This window comes from Talpa occidentalis, unplaced genomic scaffold (genome assembly GCF_014898055.3).
Source record: "Talpa occidentalis isolate TD23 unplaced genomic scaffold, MPIMG_talOcc4v2.1 talOcc4.5, whole genome shotgun sequence".
NCBI lineage: Eukaryota > Metazoa > Chordata > Mammalia > Eulipotyphla > Talpidae > Talpa > Talpa occidentalis.
This window is the reverse complement of record NW_023604861.1, coordinates 9,883,229-9,905,671: the sequence shown is the minus strand read 5'-3', so window position 1 is coordinate 9,905,671 and position 22,443 is coordinate 9,883,229. Positions and strand designations below refer to the sequence as shown.

At 39.5% G+C, this 22,443-nt stretch overlaps 1 long non-coding RNA gene across 2 annotated transcripts; it reads right to left on the bottom strand.

Moving 5' to 3' along the window:
- Nucleotides 1–1,938: 1,938 nt before the first annotated feature.
- LOC119259349 (uncharacterized) lies at nt 1,939–22,422 on the bottom strand. Of its 2 annotated transcripts, XR_008554329.1 has the most exons (5): nt 22,319–22,422; nt 18,244–18,312; nt 16,586–16,868; nt 4,364–4,409; nt 1,939–2,013 (listed from the first exon to the last, which is right to left on the bottom strand). It is a non-coding gene; the product is annotated as an uncharacterized LOC119259349 (long non-coding RNA). The 2 variants fall into 2 exon arrangements; XR_005128439.2 differs by lacking the exon at nt 22,319–22,422 and having other exon boundaries at nt 18,244–18,341.
- Between the last annotated feature and the right edge of the window lie 21 nt (nt 22,423–22,443).

Below are 22,443 nucleotides of genomic sequence, written 5' to 3'. Positions count from 1 at the left end.
AGGGTTTTTAAACCGCAGGGATGCTGAGTCTCATTCCAGTTTTCTGATTGGGTAGGTCAGAGATTGTGCATTTCACCCGAGCGCCCCAGGGTGCTGGCGCTGGGGCCGGGCCACGCCCTTAGCCTTTCTGCGCAGAAGGGGTGCACCCAGCAGTAGCTTCAGAAGCACCTCTGGACTCCTAAGAATACGGGTGCTGAGGCTCCAGCCCGGACCCTCTGAATCCAAATCCCCAGGGTTCACACAAGTGCCAAGTGATACTGTTAGGGGGAAGGATGTCCTGAGCAAATTCCATGCAGGCTTTGTGGACGCCACCCCCACCCCAGACCAAAGCCATCAAGACTTTGGGAAAGACAAATCCCGTCACCACCAAAGGGAAGGTGACGGGGCCCTGAGGGTGCAGTTAAGCAACCAGGTTTGGTATAAAGACCAGACACGTGGGCCTTGAGGTGTCTCTCTCTCTCTCTCTCTCTCTCTCTCTCTCTCTCTCTCTCTCTCTCTCCTCCTGGCTTCACGGCTCGCGGCCAGCTCTCAGGGTGCCATTTGGGGTTCCAGATCGGCAGATCGGATAGGACGCATTTAAAACTTTGTCTCCCGCTTTTCTCCCTGAGTTGTACATCTCCTCATTTCCCCTTCCCTTCTAAATAAACCTTTTATTAACCTTTCACGTGTGCCTGCAGTAGCGCATTGATAAGTCCTTTTAAGCGCGCGGGTGAGGACCCACAGTCAGGCACCCCGTTTTGTATCGGGGCTGCCCTATAACAATACTTGTGTGCATTAAAATTTGGGAGGAGCTGGTGTAGAGGAGTACACGTGAATTCACACAGCTGCGACTGAATCTGGATTACAACTGAAGACTGACCCCCAACCTCATGTGCTTAGGACTCAGACTCAAAGACAAAACCTTGTCACAGGTTTAGCAGTTTTTCCAGAACTCGTGATTCGTCAAATCAAAATAGCCCATTTTAATGAACTGAGCAGAGGTGAAACATCACGATTCTAGTTTCTACTCAGGAACGCTATTTTTTTCTATTCAGAAAAGCAAATTTATTATAAATATTAAAATATATGGTAAAGAGAAGCAGCAGCTGGGAAAAAATAGGGCCTGCATTGATCTATTCCTTTTGAATATTTAATCCCATGCTCTGTAGGGAACCTGGATCTCTTGAAGTTCCCCAAACACGGTCACTTCTCGTGGCCATCTCCCCTTCTTTGCTCGATGTATCCCCTTCCTTAGAAGAGACCCTGCTCTGGAAATCCTACTCAGGGCTCACTTCCTCAGTTTAGCCTTCATATCCTGATTTCTCCTACTTGGCGCGATCGAGCCCTCCTTTAAATTTCCATAAGCACTTTTTAACCGTCACATACCATTTAAGATTCTCAGTTTAGAATTTGAATACTATGCTTCTGTCTCCTACTACAAATGATATATTCCCCAAGGGCTCATGCCTTATTCATTTGTAGCATCTCTTGCAGTACCTAGCACAATACATGTTATTGGGGCTCAATAAATATTAAAGAGTCCTTATTTTATGTCTAGGTAGGCAGAAAGCTAAGGCAGATGAATGAGGTGCTTCCTTTTGATCCACAGAGCATAATCGAAAAATAGATTATGAATCTCTCACAAGTATTTGCTTTAATTAACTACTCGTTATCACTTATTTTACTGAATTTTTGACTGAAATCGTGGGGCGAAGGAAATGACATTGACAATGAATGTCTTAAATGTCAATATATCTGAAGGCAATAAATCTTTAAGAAATAATTTATAATATGGAGTCATATAAAATGCACTATTAAAGGACACTGCTAATACATGTTCATGTGCATTTCAGTGTGTTTGAGTTCAGAATAGTAAGGAATGCTACATTTCTCTTTGTAAAAGGGAATTAAATCAATTCAGGATCATTTATTTACATAATTGTTAGACATTTTAGTTTATGTAGTATATCCTGAGAAATTTAAGTGGGTTTGAAATGCTCTTCAGACTGCTCATCCTTGGGCTTGTTTGCGCATCTGCAAAACAAAAGAAGGAACAGGAGTGGATAAGCATCAAGAGGATGGGTCCATGAGCTCCACCCAAGCAGTGAGAGGCACTTTATTCCCTCCCTTGTCCTTGAAATGTACATTCCGCCCACAGTCCCCATGCTAGGAGCCCCTTCAGGGATCCAACCTTGACAGAGTAATGTGTTATTGAAATCATCGGTACTATATACATATCTGAACCTAATTAGTTTCACTCAAGTCTTATGATCTGGCAGGTAGATAAGAAAATTTACTGTCTTGCTACAGCTCAAAACTAATCTTATATGTGAGTTCCTTTGCTTAATGAAACTGCCACCTATCAATCTGGAATGGTCTGTCTGTCTCTTCCCTTGGTCTCTCCTTGTCTTCTGTGTGTGGGAGGCAGTTTTGGATTTCACCAAAGGAAGCTCCCAAAATTCCAAACCAATATTAAGGTCTCTTCTATATGTCATTTCTAAGTACAGATAGAAAAATTCAAATGCAAAAATTGAGTAACCCAGCAAAGGTCACTCAAGTTAGTGGAGCAGCAAAGAATTCCTACATCCATTATCAATAATCCTTTGGCACAGATTGGTATGAACTGAATGGAGTTCAGGGACACAATTCTGCTTAAACATTTCTTAGCAAAATGTTATTTAAAGTTATTCACATTAGAGTAATATGAATGAAAACTGATGATGATAGCAGTTTTCATTGTGTGTGGGAAAAGTGATTAATGAGTGCTTTATAATAAGGGATAGTATTTAATAGAATAAATCATCTTGAATTTTTTGGTTACAGCATGGACTATATTTATTTAATGAAAATAGGGGTGCTACGTGAGGATAAAGTTAATATGAAATTATCATGTAATATAATAAAATTTTAATTTTCTTCTCCTGAATAAGTTTCACAGCTGAAATGGCTTTTTAAAAATATGACTTTGTAGGTTTCCAGATTTCCCTTACTTTAAGAAAGACCCTATTCTTTTTTCATTTGAATTTTTGAATACACAAGGTGTCCTACTCTCCATTCCAACTGGAAAGAATTTATAGACATGGAACTTATTATAGGTCTATGTCTTAGACAAGATTATGTATACTAAAAATCATAAGCAAGTCATGGTTTAGTTTGTTTTCCTTAAGTACCTACATATTTAAACTTTATAAGTTTGTGTATTTCATTTAAAATAGATTACAAATTCCTCACAACTATCTAATGCCAGGTATGTTTGATCCAGTTTTTGTACTTAAGAAAGTAATGTCCATGTTGTGTAAGTACAAGATATTCTCTTCTTTCTTTTTGTCCTTTTGTGAATGCATCACTCAAGTTATCTTGCAATGTATCACTTAAGAGATTGAGCTAGGGTGACAATGTCAACACCCCCAAAAGAGTTGCTAAAACTAGGAAGAAATTTTTTTTTTCCATAATGCTGGAAATGAGCAGTCTGGATCTCCTACCGACAGCTCAAAGGTGACCAATGTTTGTCTTTTTGGTTTGCCTTCCTTAATGTGTGGATTTTAACCTCATCATCACATATGACATCTATGTCCCTGACCAGTACTTACATATTTGTGACAGGAGGAAGAAGAAAGAGAAAGGACCAGGGCAAAATCTGGGCACCAGTTGAGGATATATAATAAACATTCCTGGAAGCCCCATCAAATGACCTCTTGTGACCTCTTATTAATTAGCTCTCTGCCACACAGTTATCCGAGCATTCTGAGAGGCTGATAAATGTCATTGTATAGCTAGATACATTTTCCTACCTCCCCGGCAAAATCAGGATTCTGTTACTAAGGAGTCAGGCAGTAGCGTGTGGTAGAGACAGCGAGCCATGTTTGCTAAACCCATGTTTCATGGCTTCTTTCTGTGCCATATTTTGAGGCAATGAGTTGGATTAGTGTTTTAGGGAGTATGATTCTAGAAGCCAGAGGGCAGAGTGTAAGGCAACAGCAGGAAATGGATTGTTTGACTGAAGTCACTTCTAGCCTAGTATAAGTAGGCTTCAACAACAGTTGAAGTCAAATCGAAAGTCAAATTGCAATAACTTAAGAAGTGCCTTTTTTCAAAAATACTATAATTTAGAAATAACAAAATATCAAAATTTAGTGTTGATTGTTATGTTGACTCTGTTTATTTGCAGCTGCAAGTGCTAAAAATCACTGTCTAAAATTAGTTGTGTCAAGGACCATGAGCCAAGAATATTTACGTCATTTGTGAAGTTTTGGTTTAAAATCCTCCTGACCTAGCAACTCATCTTAATATAATCAAATAACAATTGGTTTCATCGCAAAAGTCTAAAATTGGTTATTCTTGCTTATCTGAAGAAAGAAAAGAGAAATTCATTTTTCCCACTTACCATTTCATCTGCTGCTATTTCAACTCCAGCATTAGGAAGAGAGATTCTGAAAGAGAGGAGAAAGAGAGAGAGGAATGCAAGGAGGGAGGGAGACCGCATGGCAGTAGGGTAAGTAGCACATGAATAGGAGATGTATGTTTTATGTACATGTGTTAGATGGAGATACTGAAGGGAGCAGTGATGTGGAGAGAGAGGTTTTACAATGTAAACCTTTTTATTTTCATTTTTGTCTCTGTTCCACTTTGGTGCTCACTACAGTTTTGTTTTCCTGCTTCTCATTTCCCCTTCCACTCTTGATCTGATATCATCCATTTTTAATTTCATGTGAATGCATTTCCAAACCTGAGCTAGAGTTGCCAGACGACTTTTTCACAGAGTCGTTTTGTCTGTTCAGAGGTCATTTACTACTCCCAGTTGCAACTGCACTGGAAAGAGAGGGAACTTGGACATGACCTGAGAGCTCACAGGTTATTCTGCTTAAACACGGTCCTGGTTTATCCATCTTTGGCTTCTGTAGCCTTCAGAGTACACCTTCCGCCCAGGGGGCCTGCTTCCTTCCCATAACTACATAATCACCCACTAGACTAGCATTTGGTCTCATGCTCCAGAGATATTTTGTTTTTTAACCATTTAACTACTTCAGAATATCTGGGTCTAATCCTTTGAAAGATAGATAAGACGTGAACCAATGTTCTCAGAAACATTGAGAAGTCTTAGAAGTTCTAGGCAATGGCCAGATATGAGTCAGAGGGCACTCAGGGCCACATGGAGAACATCAGTCTCATGGGGTGAAGTTTCCTGACAGCTGACTGCTAGGGAACTGGACTCAGCACTTAGGTATTTTAGTCTGTTATGTTAGTACAGTAAGATATGTGACTATAGTAATTAAGCTGTCAATGGAAGTACTTTATGACATTTAAAAAACAACAAAGGTCTTCTGCCCATTTTTTGACTGGATTATTTTCTTTGTTGTTGCTGAGTCTCATCAGCTCTTTGCAGATTTTTGTGATCAGTCCTTTATCATTAGTGTTGGGTGCAAAAATGTTCTCCCAGTTGGTGGGGTTTCTCTTTGTTTTTGTTATTGTCTCTTTTGCTGTGCAGAAAATGGCAGAAGAGCTAAAAAGAAACTTCTCTGAAGAGGAAATGCAAATGGCCAACAGACATATGAAAAAATGTTCAACATCACTTGTAATCAGGGAAATGCAAATCAAAACTACCATGAGATACCATCTCACACCAGTGAGAATGGCACATATTAAAAAAACTAGCAACAACAAATGTTGGCGAGGGTGTGGAGAAAAAGGAACTCTTCTGCACTGTTGGTGGGAGTGCAAACTGGTCCAACCACTATGGAGAGCGGTGTGGAGATTTCTGGACCTACTAAACATAGAGCTTCCATAGGATCCAGCAATTCCACTCCTAGGTATTTACCCAAAGGACACAGAAACATCAATTCCAAAGAACACCTGCACCCCTATGTTTATAGCAGCACTGTTTACAATAGCTAAGCTTTGGAAACAACCCAAATGCCCAAAAATAGATGACTGGATCAAGAAGATATGGTACATATATACCATGGAATATTACTCAGCATTCAAAAAAGATAAACACATGCAATTTGCAGCAACATGGATGGCGCTGGAAGGGATCATGCTCAGCGAAATAAGCCAAAAAGAAAAAGAAAAATACCGGATGGTCTCACTCATAGCAGGAATCTAGAAAACTTAAATAAGGGACCAGGAAAATGAATATAAGAAAGTGAAAATCAAAATCAACAAAAAACTATGAACCAGAGACACTTTTTGGGGGGTGGGGGCGGGAGGGGAAGGACTGGGGTCAGAATGGGGCGTTTGCAACTGTATGGGGGAATATAAAAATAAAATTTATTATTTAAATATAAAAATAAAATTTATTTTATTAAAATTTATTATTATTAAAATTTATTATTTTAATAAAATTTATTATTATTAAAATTTATTTAAAAAAATAAATAAAATAAAAAACAACAAAGGCAATAAGAACTCTAGGAACACTGATTTACGTGAATTTCTCACTGCTTTTTACTTCACTGTGTGTGCATAAAACTACATTTGATAGAAAAAAATACATAAAATGCCACCTGCATGCCTAGCACATGGTAGGTGCCAAAAAAGCAAATATATAATTAATTATTTCATCTTATGTATTAATCATATATTACAATTATATCAAAATGCATTATATTTCCCATTTTAGGTGCTTCATTCAATTATATTTAAGTTTCTTATTGTTACAACTTTAGTGTTCATGTAGAAGAATTTTTCATTCTTACAATTCCCAAACTGATGAATACATTAGTGTAGATTATTCATTAAATTCTACTGAGAAGTATAAGTCCTATCTTCACCTAAAATTTATGTTCCATGTTTCTATAATTCAAAACTTCAGAATAATTTCTGCCATTGACTTGGAAGGTATCTCCTTACCCACCAGTTTCTCTATTGTGTGGTCTGGATTTGTATTTAAGTGTTTGGCTCTCATTTTGATCTCTAATTCAGCCAGACTGAAAGAGTGGAGTAGTAACACCAGCTGACATAGAATGGCGCCCGTGTCTGCATATTGATGTTCCTGCATCAGTATATTGATGCTAGTGACACCAAAATGTCTCTCTGTCTCACTAAACTGCCTCCCATAGGCATGAGACAAGTGTGGTGACAAAGGAGAGCTGACAGGAATCATCCCCTGGAGTGGAAGGACGGTTTCCCATCGGGGGAGAGGATGTTTCACTGCGAGATAGTACATTATGGCAACGACATGAGACAAATCAATACATCCCAACTGCCCATACTAAATAAGGACGAGCATGTGATTTTCTGATAGTCATTGAGGATTTAACTATTGAGACCAGAACACTTCTCATTCTGAATGTGATTAAAAACAATATTCACCACGATGAAGACATTTGTGAAAACCCAAGGCCGTTGTTCAATCCTGATATAACTGTCTAAAGAGTTATTTTAATTAATTACCTTTTTAATGGAAGGAAAACAGCCATACAGAAAAGTGTCCACATCATACTCGATCTGCTCAATGAATTTTCGCACATCTACCACACTCATGGAAGCTCCACCAGGGCCAAAAATAGTACCTATTGGCAGAATTCCCCGTTTCCTAACAGTCCTAATGCACAGCCTCCTCCCAAAGCTAGCCACTAACCTCCATTCCTGCACAATTTGTTTTCAACCATAATTCTGTGCTACTTCTGAGAGTGGTTTAAAATGGGACAGGATTATCAGACACATGATAGGAAGATTGTTCTGTGGCAATAGGAAAGAAACTTGAGCCCCGTGCTGATTGAAACAGCCGAGATAAGAGATGGTGAAGGATCAACAAGGCAATAGAGAAGAGGTGGAAAAGAATCAGTTAACATTCCAGTCTTTCAGAATTGAATTGCTTTACAGTTAAAAGTTAGGTGAATAATTTCTGATGGACACCAGCTGGAATGGCCTCTAAGACTGACATGAAGTCATTGTGATGGGCAACAAAATGCTGATGTCATCTTTCACTTCCACGAAACCACAAATGACATTTCTCTTCTACAATTAATCAAGGACCAGTTGGACGTCATTGTCAGGGTTTTTAACACATGCATGTAGAGTTTGTAAATGCTGGGAAGGGTCCATACTAACATCGTTTTCTCACTTTGTCAACTGAGTGGATGTGGCTGCATCTGCTGAGAAGATGGAGCAGATTTGGGGAGAAAAGAGATGAGTATGGTGTTGGACATGATGAGTTTGAGGAGCAGTGTGGCAAGGAGATGGGTAGGATTCAAGCTCTAAGGATGTCAGAATGTAAATTCTCTTCATCAAGGGAAGGACACATTGAAGAACTAATAGTGACGGTAACATGGGCAAGTTGGTAAAATTTTTTTTTTGACATTTGCTGAGCTAGGGGAACTGATGAGGTTTTTATACACTGAATTTGAGGTACTTGTGAGGGATCAAAATAGAGGCTATTTTGGCTATAGGGCTCTGGACTCAAAACATTAATTTTTTAATAAATGTATATTTTTAATGAAAGAAAGCATTTAAAAGCACTCTGGAAATTACAGTGTGCTCACAGACTATTATTAGCTATTACTTTTTGTTGACTAAGTTTTAAAAGGCCCTAAAAATGACATCCAACTAGCCTGTGATTAATTGCTGGAAGAGAAACACCGTCTGTGGTTTTGTGGAGGTGAAAGAAGACATCAGCAGTTTGTCGCTGATCACAATGGCATTATGTCAGTCTCAGAGGCTATTCCAGCTAGTGTTCATCAGAAATTATTCACCTAACTTTTAACTATAAGGCAATTCAATTCTGGAAGACAGGAATGTTAATTGATTCTTTAATATTGACTATTATTAATTATGGCAATAAAAATGCCTTTAGTTAGCTAAGTAATTGATTGGCTATGGAGACTTCTAGTCCAGAGTGAAATGTTCTGTTACCAGGAAAACTCCTTTGCTATGTTACAGGAACTAGGACATTGTCTTCACCTTCATTTTCTCATTTCCATTATTCACCTGGTAACCAAGGAAGCAGCAACAAGAAATTAATGTAGTACCTGAGCTGGAAGTTCTTAGATGACACAGAAAAATATGTTTCAAATCTGAAAAATCACTGGATCTTTTAGACAAACACTGCTCTTAAAGAGTTCATTCTTCCTCTTGTAAGAGATTCTTGTCCCTTGATGCTGTAATAAATATGGTACCAAAACAAGGTAGAAGGAAAACAACCTGAGTGTCTATCAATGGGTGAATGGATAAAGAAAATGTAATGTAATAATGGAGTATTACTCACTCCTGAAAAGAAAGAACCCCTGCTATTTGTGACAGTCTGGAAGGCATGGTGCTAAATGAAATAAGACAGACACAGAGATATTAATACATCGTGGTCTCACTTACATGTGCAATTTAAAGGAAAAAAATCAAACTTAAAGAGACAAAGGAATGTGGTTGATGGGAACTGAGGAGTGGGAGACATGGGCAGAGGTTGTTAAAAGGGTAGAAACTTTCAGCTATAAGATGCATAAGGTCTGAGGAGCTAGTGTATAACATGGTCACTATGCCTGGCAACACTGACTTACATTTGTGAAATGTGCTGGGAGTAGCACATAAATATTCTCAGAAAAGAAAAAAGAGCTAAATATATGAGGTGATTCATTAACAAGGCAGAGAAAACTCTTTTACAAGTATACACATGTTAAATCACCATGATGTATACTTTAAATATCTTATACTTTTATGTCATTTATACTTCAATAAAATGGAAGCAAAGGAAAATGAAAAAATAAAAGAAAAAAGGAGGAAAACTTGAAGAAGGAAGAACTGGACAAAGAAATCATTAATTCATTCCATTCTATCAGTTACATTTATTCACCAGGCACTATGATGAGTATTGGGGATACCAACTCTGGATATGTCTTCTCTAACCTATTAGGACTAATCTAGATTACTAGAGAGACAAGCCTATGAACAAATACCGTGTGAAATTTCTCTTATGATAATGGCGATCGATATAAGCATCATTCTGATTCTTTCTGTCTCTGAAGTTTTTATATCAGGGGCATAGGGACAGCAGTTGGGTTGAAGGGATAAGAAGGTAACCTAAAACAAACATTTCCATAGCCTTCATTGTTTGTCTGTGGCTTTTTACTTATTTAATACTCTGTCATGTCTATCCTGAAAAATTGTCCAAGTCCTAAATCGTTCTAGATTTGGGCATAATCAGGGCCTATCTCCATATGTGCTGCAAAGTTTCATTCTCTGAATATTAATTGAACCTCTACTGTAAGGAGAGAGGCTGAAACCAGCTAACTCCCAGAATTCTGAGCTAGTCATCTTCACATTTCTACCAAAACAAAGTGGCTCCTCTCAGAATTTTGGGCTTCATGACCTTGGAAGAATGCTGCCTCCAAGTTAAGCTGGGTCTTAGACTGTCCTCTTCCTGCTTACCCAAGGTTACTGTGTGGTCTATGACTTGGTCCCTGATTTTTACATTTCCAGAATATGGTAACTGCCTGCACTCCCTGGCCTGATCAGATCTTTTCAGACCTCAAACTAATGTCAATTAGTTTAAAACTGAGTCAACAAAAAGTAATAGCTAATAGTATTCTGTGAGCACACTGTAGTTTCCAGAGTGCTTTTAAATACTTTCTTTCATTTAAAAAAATAACATTTATTAAAAAAATAATAATGTTTTAAGCCCAGAGCCCTATAGCCAATGGCCTCTCTTTTGACCTGTATAAATATGACTGACTGGTTTTAAGCGCCTCTAGGAGGAACCTGATATCATCTGAGCCCCTCATAGACTCCAACCTGTGTCTGTTATGTGACAGCAAAATGATTGCCGTGTCACGTAGAATAATGTCTTTTAACATCCTCACAATTTCTGTTCTTACTGTAGCAGACAGTTCTTTCCTTAACTTTCTGTAGGTGGCTCTCTCATGCCGTGTATAAATGGAGACTACCTCAGGCTCTTGCAAAAGCAGAAGTAATTGTTCTCCATTTGCTGCTATTCAATGTACCACTGCAATTCAGGAAACTGCAACCCAGGTTTGAGTATTATATTCACCCAGAGTTATCACCCAGGTTCAAGTACTATATTCAGCTTTAACCAAATGAGGATTGATGCTTATATTTATTAAAATGAAATCATCATTTATTTTTACTACAGTAAAATAAAACTCAAAAATATACTAATTAGTAAAACCACAATATTATCAGGCAATTAGGATATTTGATTCATGCTCTGGGAAATATAATAAATCACACTCGGATAATAGTATTTCCAACTGGTAGACTAAAGAGCCCCTTATGAATTAAATGCTTTTTTGTTCCCTGAAAAACATTGATTCTATATAATAACTTATCATTTCTATGATTTTAAATGGAGCATTTAAGTTATACTAATTTCATCATTGTGTCCAAACTGTCACTTATATTGTGCATAACCATGGTGAAGCTATAAAAAAATATAATTCAATAATGTACATGAATATCTTTTATCTTTTCCCACTACTTTTTAAAAAGAATTTTTATTTTTTATTATTTTTAAACTTTTTTGCACAGAAGAACTGAGGTATAGGCCAGAAGTGCAGGGAGTGACAGGATTCACCAGAGACAAAGTGGGAGCAGAACAGGTGGATTTACTGAAATACATTGCTGAGGGGAGCAGCAGAGGAGAGGTCTGCTACACCTCATGGGTTAGCTCCCCGGCCAGGGATCAGGCCATAGTAGTGATAGTGCTGAGATTTAACCCCTAGGCCACCAGGGAGGCCCCTTTCCACTATTTTAAATTAAGTAAAATTTTAAACTAAGTTAATTTACATGGGGTCATAATTATAAAACAAGTAGAAAAAGCATTAAAATCAATGCAAAATATAAAAGGCACACATGAATGAATATATATGGAAAAAACTATAGCCACAAGCAATTATACATATAATTAAAATGGATTTATTGCTATTGGTTTTGATTTTTTTTCCTTTCCTGTTGTCGAATCATTACAGGGATCCCTTGAGTTCAATTATAATTACACACATACACATTATGTTTCACATATAGATAATATATATATAGTTTTTAAAACTAAACAATTTAATAGTATATATGCAAATTTAAATGTGCAAAATACAGGTAATTAAAATTATGATTCCCTTAGCGACATTAACATACGGTTAATTAAGAATCACTGCATTCATTGTATGTTAAATTTATATCACAATTCATGTCTCTGGCAAAGTGGATTTATGATCTTTGTGTGAATTCTTTAAATTCTAAAAATTTTATACTTATGTTCCTAGTATTAGGCATAAATGTCTAAGCTTAATACTTTCCTTCTATATTTAAAGACTTCCTTCGTGAGTGGCAAATGGGTTCCTGTCCAAGGTCCCCTGCTAAGCAAAGTAGCCCCAAATGACTGCAGATCTGTAAGTGGCTAGAGTGACACCTCATCACTGTGTCCTTGGCCACAGTGGAGGTAAAAGGCGGTGGTCACCCTACCTAGTTGTCCCCAATGGATAGATTTGTCAAAGGCCGAAGTGGTGATGAGGATTGAGGGATTTACATTAAAAAAGAGTGTGTAACTTGTTAGAATAATCATATCCTCTCAAGTGATTTTAAATGTGAATGTCAGAAGAAACAGAGCAGTTGCAAGATGGAACAAAAAATGAAAATGAAGCTAAAGCTTGTCAGCAGGGGACGCTGCATTGACAGGCAGAGTCTGGTCTGTGAAGTGGCTGCAAGATCCCAAACAACCTTCCAGGTAGTCTCTGTTGTGGTTGACTCCTGCCCCTTCCAAAGATGTGTTGAAGTCCTATCTTATGTGATGGTGACCTTTTTTAGTGGTAGGGTCTTTGCCAATGACATCAAGTTAACATGCCATCACCAGGGTGGGTGCCAATTCAATGTGATGGGTGTCCCCAAAAGAAGAGAGCGGGAAGAGCACGTGAAGCCACAGATGCACAAAGGCAGAACGCCATGTGACAGTGGAGGCAGACATTGAAATGCAGCAGCTAAAAGCTAAGAAGCACCAAGCATTGCCAGCAAACAACCAGAATCTAGGAAGGAGAAAGGAAGAATCCTCCCTTGCGATTTCCAGAGGGAGCAGGGCCGCTGCCACCTTGATGTCTGACTTCTAATCTCCAGAACCATGATATATTTCTGCTGTGTTCAGCCACTCAATTTGTGGTACTTTGTTAGGTAGCCCCAGGAAAGGAATCCATCTCTGCAAGTCATCTCAGCCAACTTGCCTGTTCTCTCTGGAGGGCTGCTTGCAGAGCTCGCCTCTGGATTCCAGTGTCGTCTCTCAGCTCCATAGTCTCCCAACATTCAGCTAATAGGAACGAATGAACTGACTATATCCTTGCAACTAAAACATCGGCATCAATTGGAAACAGGAGTGGGGCGGTAGGAAAGGCAGCTCCCTGGATGTGAAGAACACGTGGTATAGTTAAGGTGATGTGGGAGGGTGATGGGCAATGAGAATTCCTTCCAGATCATCTATGAAGTTCTGGGGACTGCACTTTGTGACCATAGAAGAATTAATTAAGCCATAACCTGTTGTCTCTGGATTTAGATCACGTATCTACCAAAGGCAAGTTTTTGAGGGCTTTTATTTTGCTAGAGATTAGTTATAGGGCTTGTAGAATGGTCTGTTGAATTCCTGATTAGTTCATATCCTCATGTAAAGATTTAGGGCATAATTGGCAGAGTTTGAAATCCAAATGATGAAAAAATCTGAGAAATAAGAGAGGTTAAGTGATTTTCTGAAGGTCACCCCATTTTTACGTTATGAGCATTTTACAGCAATTAAAAATAATGAAAAATAAATAAAAGCACCCAGCCTATTATGAGCCATGCAAAAATAGTAAAGAAAAAGTTCATTATTTGAAATGAAAAAGGATGTAATGAGGATTATATGTGCGAACATTTAAGGCTGAAGTTGGAACAAGATCTGTGCCCAAGGCCTCATATTCTCGACAGAATGTGATCTGTTGGGCCAATGAAGGACTTGTCCCTACAGAAGCTTTAGTATTTTAATATTAGTGTTTTGCTAAAATGTCCCACTAGAGAATGGGATAAAAATTCAGCATAACCTAATCTTTATGATCTTTATAGAGTGGCTCAAAAAGTAGAGAGTATTTTACTGACTCTAATACTTTGGAAATATTAATGATATCTATGGGGTACATGAAATTATAACAGACATAAGGGGCCGATGACCCAGTAGTTATTTGATTTTTTAACACTTTGCTAAAAGAACTCATATAATTCATTCTGTAGTGTTTACCTCCAATTTACATATTTTCTAAAAAGGTGAATCTGGTGTTCCTAGATTATATATCCCTGGTGCCGGCACGTCCTTGGAGAGAGAATTCAAAGATGGAAACCCTGAGTGTAGTTACATAAGGTCTTTTCCCATTCTCTGAATGATTTAATATCAACTGGACCTACATTTATTTCATGTGTAGGGAGAAGGGAAGAGGAAGGATCCTTTGGTTTTCTTTTGGCAGATTAAAAATCACACTGGTCTTTAACCTTCATAGCAAACAAACAGGCAGACACATTCTCACACTAAAGGTGCTTCTGCCTCTGGGCATCTTCCAACATTATGCAGAGGTTAGCCCCAATCTAGAGAAGTTTTTCAATCTCCACCAAAAACGACAGGAATATGGGGCCTCCCTGGTGGCGCAGCAGGTTGAGCACAGCGCTGTGAAGCTGTCCGCAGCCTCTACAGCGCAGGTTGGATTCCTGGCTAGCCAGGAAGTTTCCCACATGGCGCGGCAGACCTCTCCTGTCTCACCCGCTGGCCCCTCAGCAGTGTTTTCAGTCCCTCTGCCTGTTCTTCTCCCGGCACTGTCTATGGTGGGTCCTCTCATCCTCCTACATCTCTGGCCTGTACCCCACCTCTTGTATGCATAAATAAATAAATCTTAAAAAAAAAAGCCAAAAAGATATGAACATTTGGAACATGCCAGCTGGTCAAGGATAGGCAAGAGAGGGAAAAAAAGAGAGACAGGCATTTTCAAAGTTCATATCTCTTCTGATATTTTCAGTCTCACTGAGATAGAGAGAGGACAATCTCCACATCACAGGCATGAAGATGTTTCCCCTACAACGACAGCACTCAGTGACAGAGTCTGATTCAATGGGTCGCTGAAGCGGGTGCTTTTTCTAGTACCTCACCTAGCCTCTCATAGAAATAATGTTTTTGTGGGGAGAAAGTGATTTTTGCATATTGATGTCCGTAAGTATACTGTTTCTTCAACTCTTGCAGTAGCTAATCCTTCCCCACACGCAGACATTTTAGGACAGCACATGTACAAATACAAACACACACAAGCACATGCCACAAAAAATGCACGGATAACAAGCTGTTAATTGATGATTTCCAAGTTTCCTATGTGTCTTTGATATTTCTAATACGTCATCTTCTGCCAATGATGCCTCTTTAGGTAGAGCGGCTGGATGATACATATTTTGAAACAATGATGATAAGCAATAATGACAAGGCTCCTGTTGAAGCTGTATAAAATTTGATAATATATCAAGCATTCTCTTTGAATATGGAAAATCCATTTTGCCAGATGGATGTGCAAATTCTTTAGTAAGCTGATCTTAGGAAAAAAGAATAGACTATTATTTAATCAACAAATAGGATGCTGTTTGCCATGTTCATCTCTATATTTCCGCTTTCTCTTTTGCTTAATAATCAAAACTTCACCGTTTCCTGGCTTGGAGGAGATAATGCTAACAAAATGTACTGTAATTGTTTAGAAGTGATTTTCTCCAGAGATCCAGGAAGCTTAAGTAGTTGAGTTTCCTATTACTTTCTGCCCCCTGGGTTTTACATTAGTTCTGCACCGACTTTCTTGTCTTGTGTATTTGTAAGAGTAAACGATTAGGTAGGAGAGGCTCCAGGGGACTGTTCTTGGCAGTAGCAGGTTGTGCTTAACTACCTTCTACTTGCATGCACCTGATGCTGTCGGTTATTAACAGAGTTTGTGGGAATCAATGACTACAATATCTCTTTGCTTAATAGGTGTATGCAAAGGAAAGAAAGATGTGATAACATTTATCTGCAGGTGCATCCTATGGTCTTAATCCAAGAAACAGAATTTGGTAGAGTTGTTGACAGCTGTTTTACTTGTTCTATGTCTTCATTGCACAGGTTGAGCCATGAATATTCAAAACAGGGGCTGCCTGACTATTCCACCCATGGGAAAAATCAACAAGAAGCACTACATGTGGTACGGAGTAATGGACAGCGAAGGCTACTGCAAATGGAGTGGCAGGAATAAAGCAGATGACGGTAGAGACAATTCGTGGAGGATTTTTAAAAATGGAAACGTCAAATGAGTGTTGAAGGCATAATATCAGTGAACACTGTGGGTGATTGGAGGACCTGGTGCCCTCCAACTCATCTGTTGTCACAAAGCTCGAGATTTAATCAAGCTTTGTGACTGAGACAGTATCATTTCACACATTTTTCTTCAACAGAATGTTTTGTACTTTTGTTTAACTTATTAAAACATCTTTTAAAAATTATGATTATTGAGGTAATATTGAGTCCAACACTGTATGTCTTAGGGGTACAGGTTCATATCTCTGCTGATGTATGTTTTCACACCACATCCACCACCAATGTTTAGTCATCCTCCATCCTAGTCCAGAGAAAAATGGGTTTTTGTAAACTTACCCTACCATTTTTCTAGGAAAGGAATGATTTTCTTTTCCTCTTTTTCCCTTCCCTCCCTTCCTTCTTTTTCTTTCTCTTCTCCAGCTCCTCCTCCTTTTTCTTCTTAACTTCCTTGACTCCTTTTATTTCCTAAGGCCACTGGGCATTCTTTGCTCCTGGATGAAGATGCAGGGAAGGGAAAATGTGGTTAGAGGGGCAGTGACCAACAGCGACATGCAGCAGGATGGAGAAGGGCAGGTCAGCCCAAGGTCTGCTGGAGGGTGCGGGGACTGGCCACTGGGACCTGCAGGAGGAAGGAAATGTGCGATACTTATTTGTTGCGATGGGATGCATGATGTAATCCCCATATCTACACTGCCAACCCAAGTACTGACAAGGTCAGATTGCATGCGTACCAGCACGACTCAGCCATGCTGACATCTGTGGCTGGGCGTCTGGTAAAAGCAGACCTGACCTACTCAGACCCGAAGAACAGCATGCAAAAAATATATTAAAAAAAAAAAAAAGGCAATCACTTCCTTTACTGTCCTCTACATTATCTACTGCAGCCAAATAAGACGACTCACTGCTTTCTGAACTTTTGGCCCCTTCTTACCTCTGCACTTTTGTGCTTGTCTTTCAGCCTTAATATCCTCTGTCACTTCCGTTCCACTCCACCGTCAAAATCCTACTAATCTTACAACGTTTAAATGCCATCTCTCCCTTAAAGCCTTCTCTGGCTCCCTGGCTGGAAATTATTTTCCCGTTAATTCCAATTCCTGCACTTTCTTGCAGTTCTTTCAAGTCCCTCATCACCCGATGTATTACAGTAGCCACAATGCGGGGAGGGTTGTTGGGGGTGGCTGTCTCTCTGCTACGAGTATGAGGCCTCTTTGGGTCTCATCCTGATCCTTAGCAGAGACTCAATAAATACCTATAGAACAAGGCATGCCTGGCTCATCGAATACTGGGATTTTTTGGGTTTTGTTTTTACATACATCTTGCATAATTCCTGAGTTATTTTTTTAAAAAGGACTTTGTGGGTACAATGTCCTCCCCATAGCACAACATTGAAAGGTAATATTGGTAATAACAAATTGCAATGGTCAGTATAGTTCTAAAACATGCAAGATGGAAAAGTAACAAGAAATTCTTTAGAGGATATGAGTTGTATTTCAACAACTAAATTATAATAGGTGCTCATCCATTTGGGAAATGTACCTACAAAATAAAAATATGTGAAAGACAGCAGAACTGTGATTCCAAAGAATTTTACACAAATGGAAGGGGTGCGTGCTGTTAGCTATTGCTGTCTTAAATTAAAAGAAGAATGTTAAGGGCCTCCCTGGTGGCGCAGGGGTTCAAGTCTCAGCGCTATCAAGCTACCACCAGCCACTGCCCTTGAGTTGATTCCCAGCCAGGGAGGTGACCCACATGGCACAGCAGACCTCTCCTGTCTCACCCGCTGCCCCCCTCAGCAGTGTATTTCAGTAGATCCACCTGTTCTGCTCTCCATTCTGTCTCTGGTGAATCCTCTTTCCCCCTGCACCTCTGTCTGCACCCCAGTTCTTGTATGCATAAATAAACAAAAATAAATCTTAAAAGAATTTTAAAATGCAGGCAATTTCAGAAGCTGAAAATGTAAGTAACCTGAGATGATAATTAGGTGATTTCCTTACCTCTCTTGAGGAAAAAATGGATCCTTATGGCTGTATACATTTATCTGTTTCTTATTGTCCTTGCACCCTCTGTCAAGAAGACAAATTCTGATGTGTGACACTGCTTGGAAGACATAATAGCATCCCACAGAAATGAATGAACAATAGCTGGCTATATCAACATAGATTAATCTCAAATTATATGTTGATTAGTGAGAAAGCAAATCACAGAAGAATATACACAGGATGAGTTCTCTTACATAAAGTTAAAAAGCAGATAAAACAAAATACTATATTGTTGTAGGAGGATAAGTATAGTGTGGAAAAATAAAGAAAACAGGGAATTTTAAGGCAAAATTTAAAAAGTGAACTTTCGATCTCTGCAGACTTGGAAGGGAGGGGAGGAAAGTCTAGGAAAGAATAACAGGGGACTTCAAAGATAAAGATCATATATTATTTCTTAAGCTAGAATTTTAAAAACTGTATCTATGTTGTTTATACTTTTGTATATATGATATAATTACAAAATGAATACACATCGTAATTTCATAGCCCTGTTGCAAAACTAATATATGTACAGCAACTGGCAGAGGGTTGCATCAGGGGTTATGCAAAATTATAAGATAAACATCTCATCTAGGGATATCAATTTTAAAGGGTGGTGGTCAAAACATTTTAAAATTAAAGCACAGTGGAATATTTTATGGAGTAAAACAAAGCATATGTATTAAGTTTCTAAGATGAAATGTAATCTTGCCAAGAAAGTTGCTTTTTGCAGTGAGTCATTTTAAGCTTGCTCTCCAGCCTCTCCAGATGCTCATTCTTTGTCCTCTGTAGTAATGGATGGTGTAGGCAGAGAATCTGCAAAGCCCCAAGAAATCAAGGAGTGGAGTTTAGCCTGAGACAACAGGGTGAATAGACTCACGCTTTGTCTCGGAACACCACAAAAGTGTATTTATAAACATAACCCTGTAGCATATGGTGTTAATACATGCCTGCTTCCTTTTTGCTATTTTAGAAAATACTGAGTAAATGCCTTTAAAGGGCTTTGCTGAGATACCTATTATCTTTGGTGCCCCCTAGAGGTTAGAGAGGGATACAATAAATAAATTAGTCCCCAGTCCTGAAGGGACATTTGAGTACTAAGCCACTGCCCAAGAGTGGGTGAGGGATTCTGGAGCGTTTACCCAGCAGACAGCACAGTAAGACTCAGGAGACTATGAAAGAGGTAAAAGGGAAAAAGGGAGAGATTTTAGGACACAGAAAACAGACATCCTTAAAATGTGGAAGATTTTATTAACTTCCTTTCTCGAAACACAAATTGAGATGTCTTGTCAAAAAGGGGAACGTCTGTCTTCTTGATATATATATATATCAAGACAGAGTTAAAGTTGTCTCTCTAGACAAACTGTGTAAGGATGCTCAGAGAGTCTAGCAAATTCATTCAGCAAATATTAAAGCGCGTCAGCTCTGCCAGTCACCAAGCTAGCGTGGAGTTACAATGATGAGTCAAAGCATCATCACTGTCCTTTAAAGCATTTGTCATGGGTTCATGTGAACAGTTTAAAAAATTCTGATGCCCAGATCCTGATTTAATTGGTCTAGGATGTTGTTTGAATATTAGGATTTTAGAACTCCAATGGTGATTCAACGGTTCATCCAAAATTGAGAATCTCTAGTTTAGAGAGCAATCAAAACACAAAGAATTACTCTGCCCCAGCCCTACCAGCTTTTTCCTTGCATGCTTACCTGGAACACCCCTGTGATTATTAATCAAATCTGATCCTAGTTTACCTGCCTGTCTTGAGGCATTGTAGGGTAACGAAAAAGTATCAGGCTTTTCTGCCCTCCCGCCATTAGGATAGATCAGGAAACCCTGCGGTCCTGAATGCATGCCTGATGGTGGGCACCTGAAGTGGGTACACCTGGGCTGAGAGACTGAGTTTATAAGGGTGGCATCGAGGGGACGCCAGCAGAAGCCATGAACGAACAGAAGCCGAGAGAAGAAGAGAAGCAGAGAGAACGCCAGAGAGAGCCCAGATAGAGTGAGCATTTGCTGGGGGCTGGGAGGTCTGCCAGCTTCCAGGCCCCCCAAGACCCCTGCCTGCCACATGCCTGGTAAATCTAAATAAAAGACTTCAAAAACCACTGAGGACTCTGACTCCTCCTTTACCTGGTCTGCTGGATCAGAAAACTTGCTCCGTGTCCATTCCTGCCCCTACAGTCATGCTCAACATATGTTTACCTGTCTGATTCCATCCTAAGTCTTTATTCTTAGCAGAGCCCAATCGAACTTTCTTTTCAAATAAAAATAATAGCAACTACACTCCTGCTCTTGGTCTCATTCCCAAACATATTACATATTTTATATACTCTGAAGGGAACTGTAGCCCCATTTACCCCTTGGAAACAGGGAACAAGGCAGAGTCAAGCACAGTTTGTGTACTGGGACTTTGGGGGCAAAAAGATTTGGGGGTTCAGGAACAGGAAATAAGCAAGAGAACCCAAATTGGACACTGATTCATGATTAGATTATCTGCAACCCAAATTTGATGCCCAGTCATCACCAAGATAATCATCCCCTGCTCTGGTCATATAAGCCCAAGAAAACCTAGTATGGAGAGCCTGCCTGTGTAAATGTCTCCAGTGCTCTCAGTTTGATACAAACTTTTTTGATTCAATTGTTTTGATTTTGACGTGTACCATCACTAAACATTCATGACATTGCATCAAAGAGTATCACATAGACATCTTCACCTCTGTGGAAGCCCACCAGCTAGAGACCACTAGGGTCACAGCTATAGTAAAACAAAGATGAATTGATTACTTTCAACAGCTAAGGAGACCACACACCGTGGGGAACCATGCATTGTCTTGAGAAGAGAGAATTAGAATGGACTTAGTGTAGAAACTGGGTATGTGCTGAATGATTTGGGGGAGGATTCAAAGGACCAGAGGTTTGCATTGGAGCCCTTTAAAAGTCAGGATAATTAGGCAAACAGGTGTCTTATTGTTTTCCATTTAGGGGGCTGGAGGAATGGAGTAGGACGTGATTGTCATTTATCTTTTCCGGGGGAAGGAAAGGTTTGATCCTCTGTGGATGCACAGCACCTGTAGTGACCCCACTCGGGCACTTTTGGTGGTGGTCTTGTTTTAAATCATGGAGAGTCCTCGCGGGATGTCGATATTATGTGAACCTGTGTATATTCAACAGGAAAACACCATCAACCTGGAAGCAGCTAGGCCAGCTACCAGTTGACGCTTGTCAGGGCTGTGTTTTTCTTTCTTACCAGACAAGCTGGGGTCAGTGTAGGGATAACAAAATGGTCAAAGATACATTAGGGATGACGCATTAAATGGAAGTGAGGAAACATGAAGAGAAAAAACTAAACAAGCGTAATATGTCTGCCACACTTGTTCCTCTCAGAAAGGTCCATCAATCATTCTAAGAAATTGTCTTTTCATTCTCCAAAAATTCATTTGGACTTGAATGGGCCACAATAAAAATGCTTCTTCTCAATAATATACTTCCTTTCCCCTTTTTTCTTTCCTTTTTCCTCTCTCTCTCTTCCTCCCGCGCTCCCTCCGTTCCCCATATTCATTAAGTCACTCCATCCTCCCAATCGCCAGTCAGTATTTTATTATCTATCAGGCACTGGGTCTGTGCATTACTTTTCTTTCGCAAACAACGAATTACAAGCACCGTGGCCTGAAACTGTTATAGGGCAGGGAGAGGGGCAGCCCAAGCCCCGCAAGCCTGCCTATTCTACATGGGTTCTGCCATCCGCCGCATCAACACAAAACATATGAGACTTTAATGGGAAGGAACTTTAATAAAAACTAGGAAACAATACAGGTAAGGCAAAGAGTCTAGTTTCTAAATGAAGCACCCAAAGTTACCCGTCCCCTCGTGGGTAAAAGTCCATCCATATGGGATCAGCCCAGAGCAAGGCCCCAAAACCTGCCACAAGTCTAAAGCATCTTCCAGTGGGGACTCACAGAAAAGAGTCAGAAACAACCAAACAAGCCCGGAAGGAAAAGAGCAAAATCAACATCAAGATAAAAGCTGCCATTGTCACCTCCCCACGGGTCTCACCCACATCTGTGTCACCCAGTCCACGACCAAAAGACAAGCGCAGTTTCTTCACGTGTCTCTAGGCTCCATGCGCCTCCTCCAGGTCTCCTGGCTCCATCCTGCTTCCTTCCTCAGTCTCTTCTGCA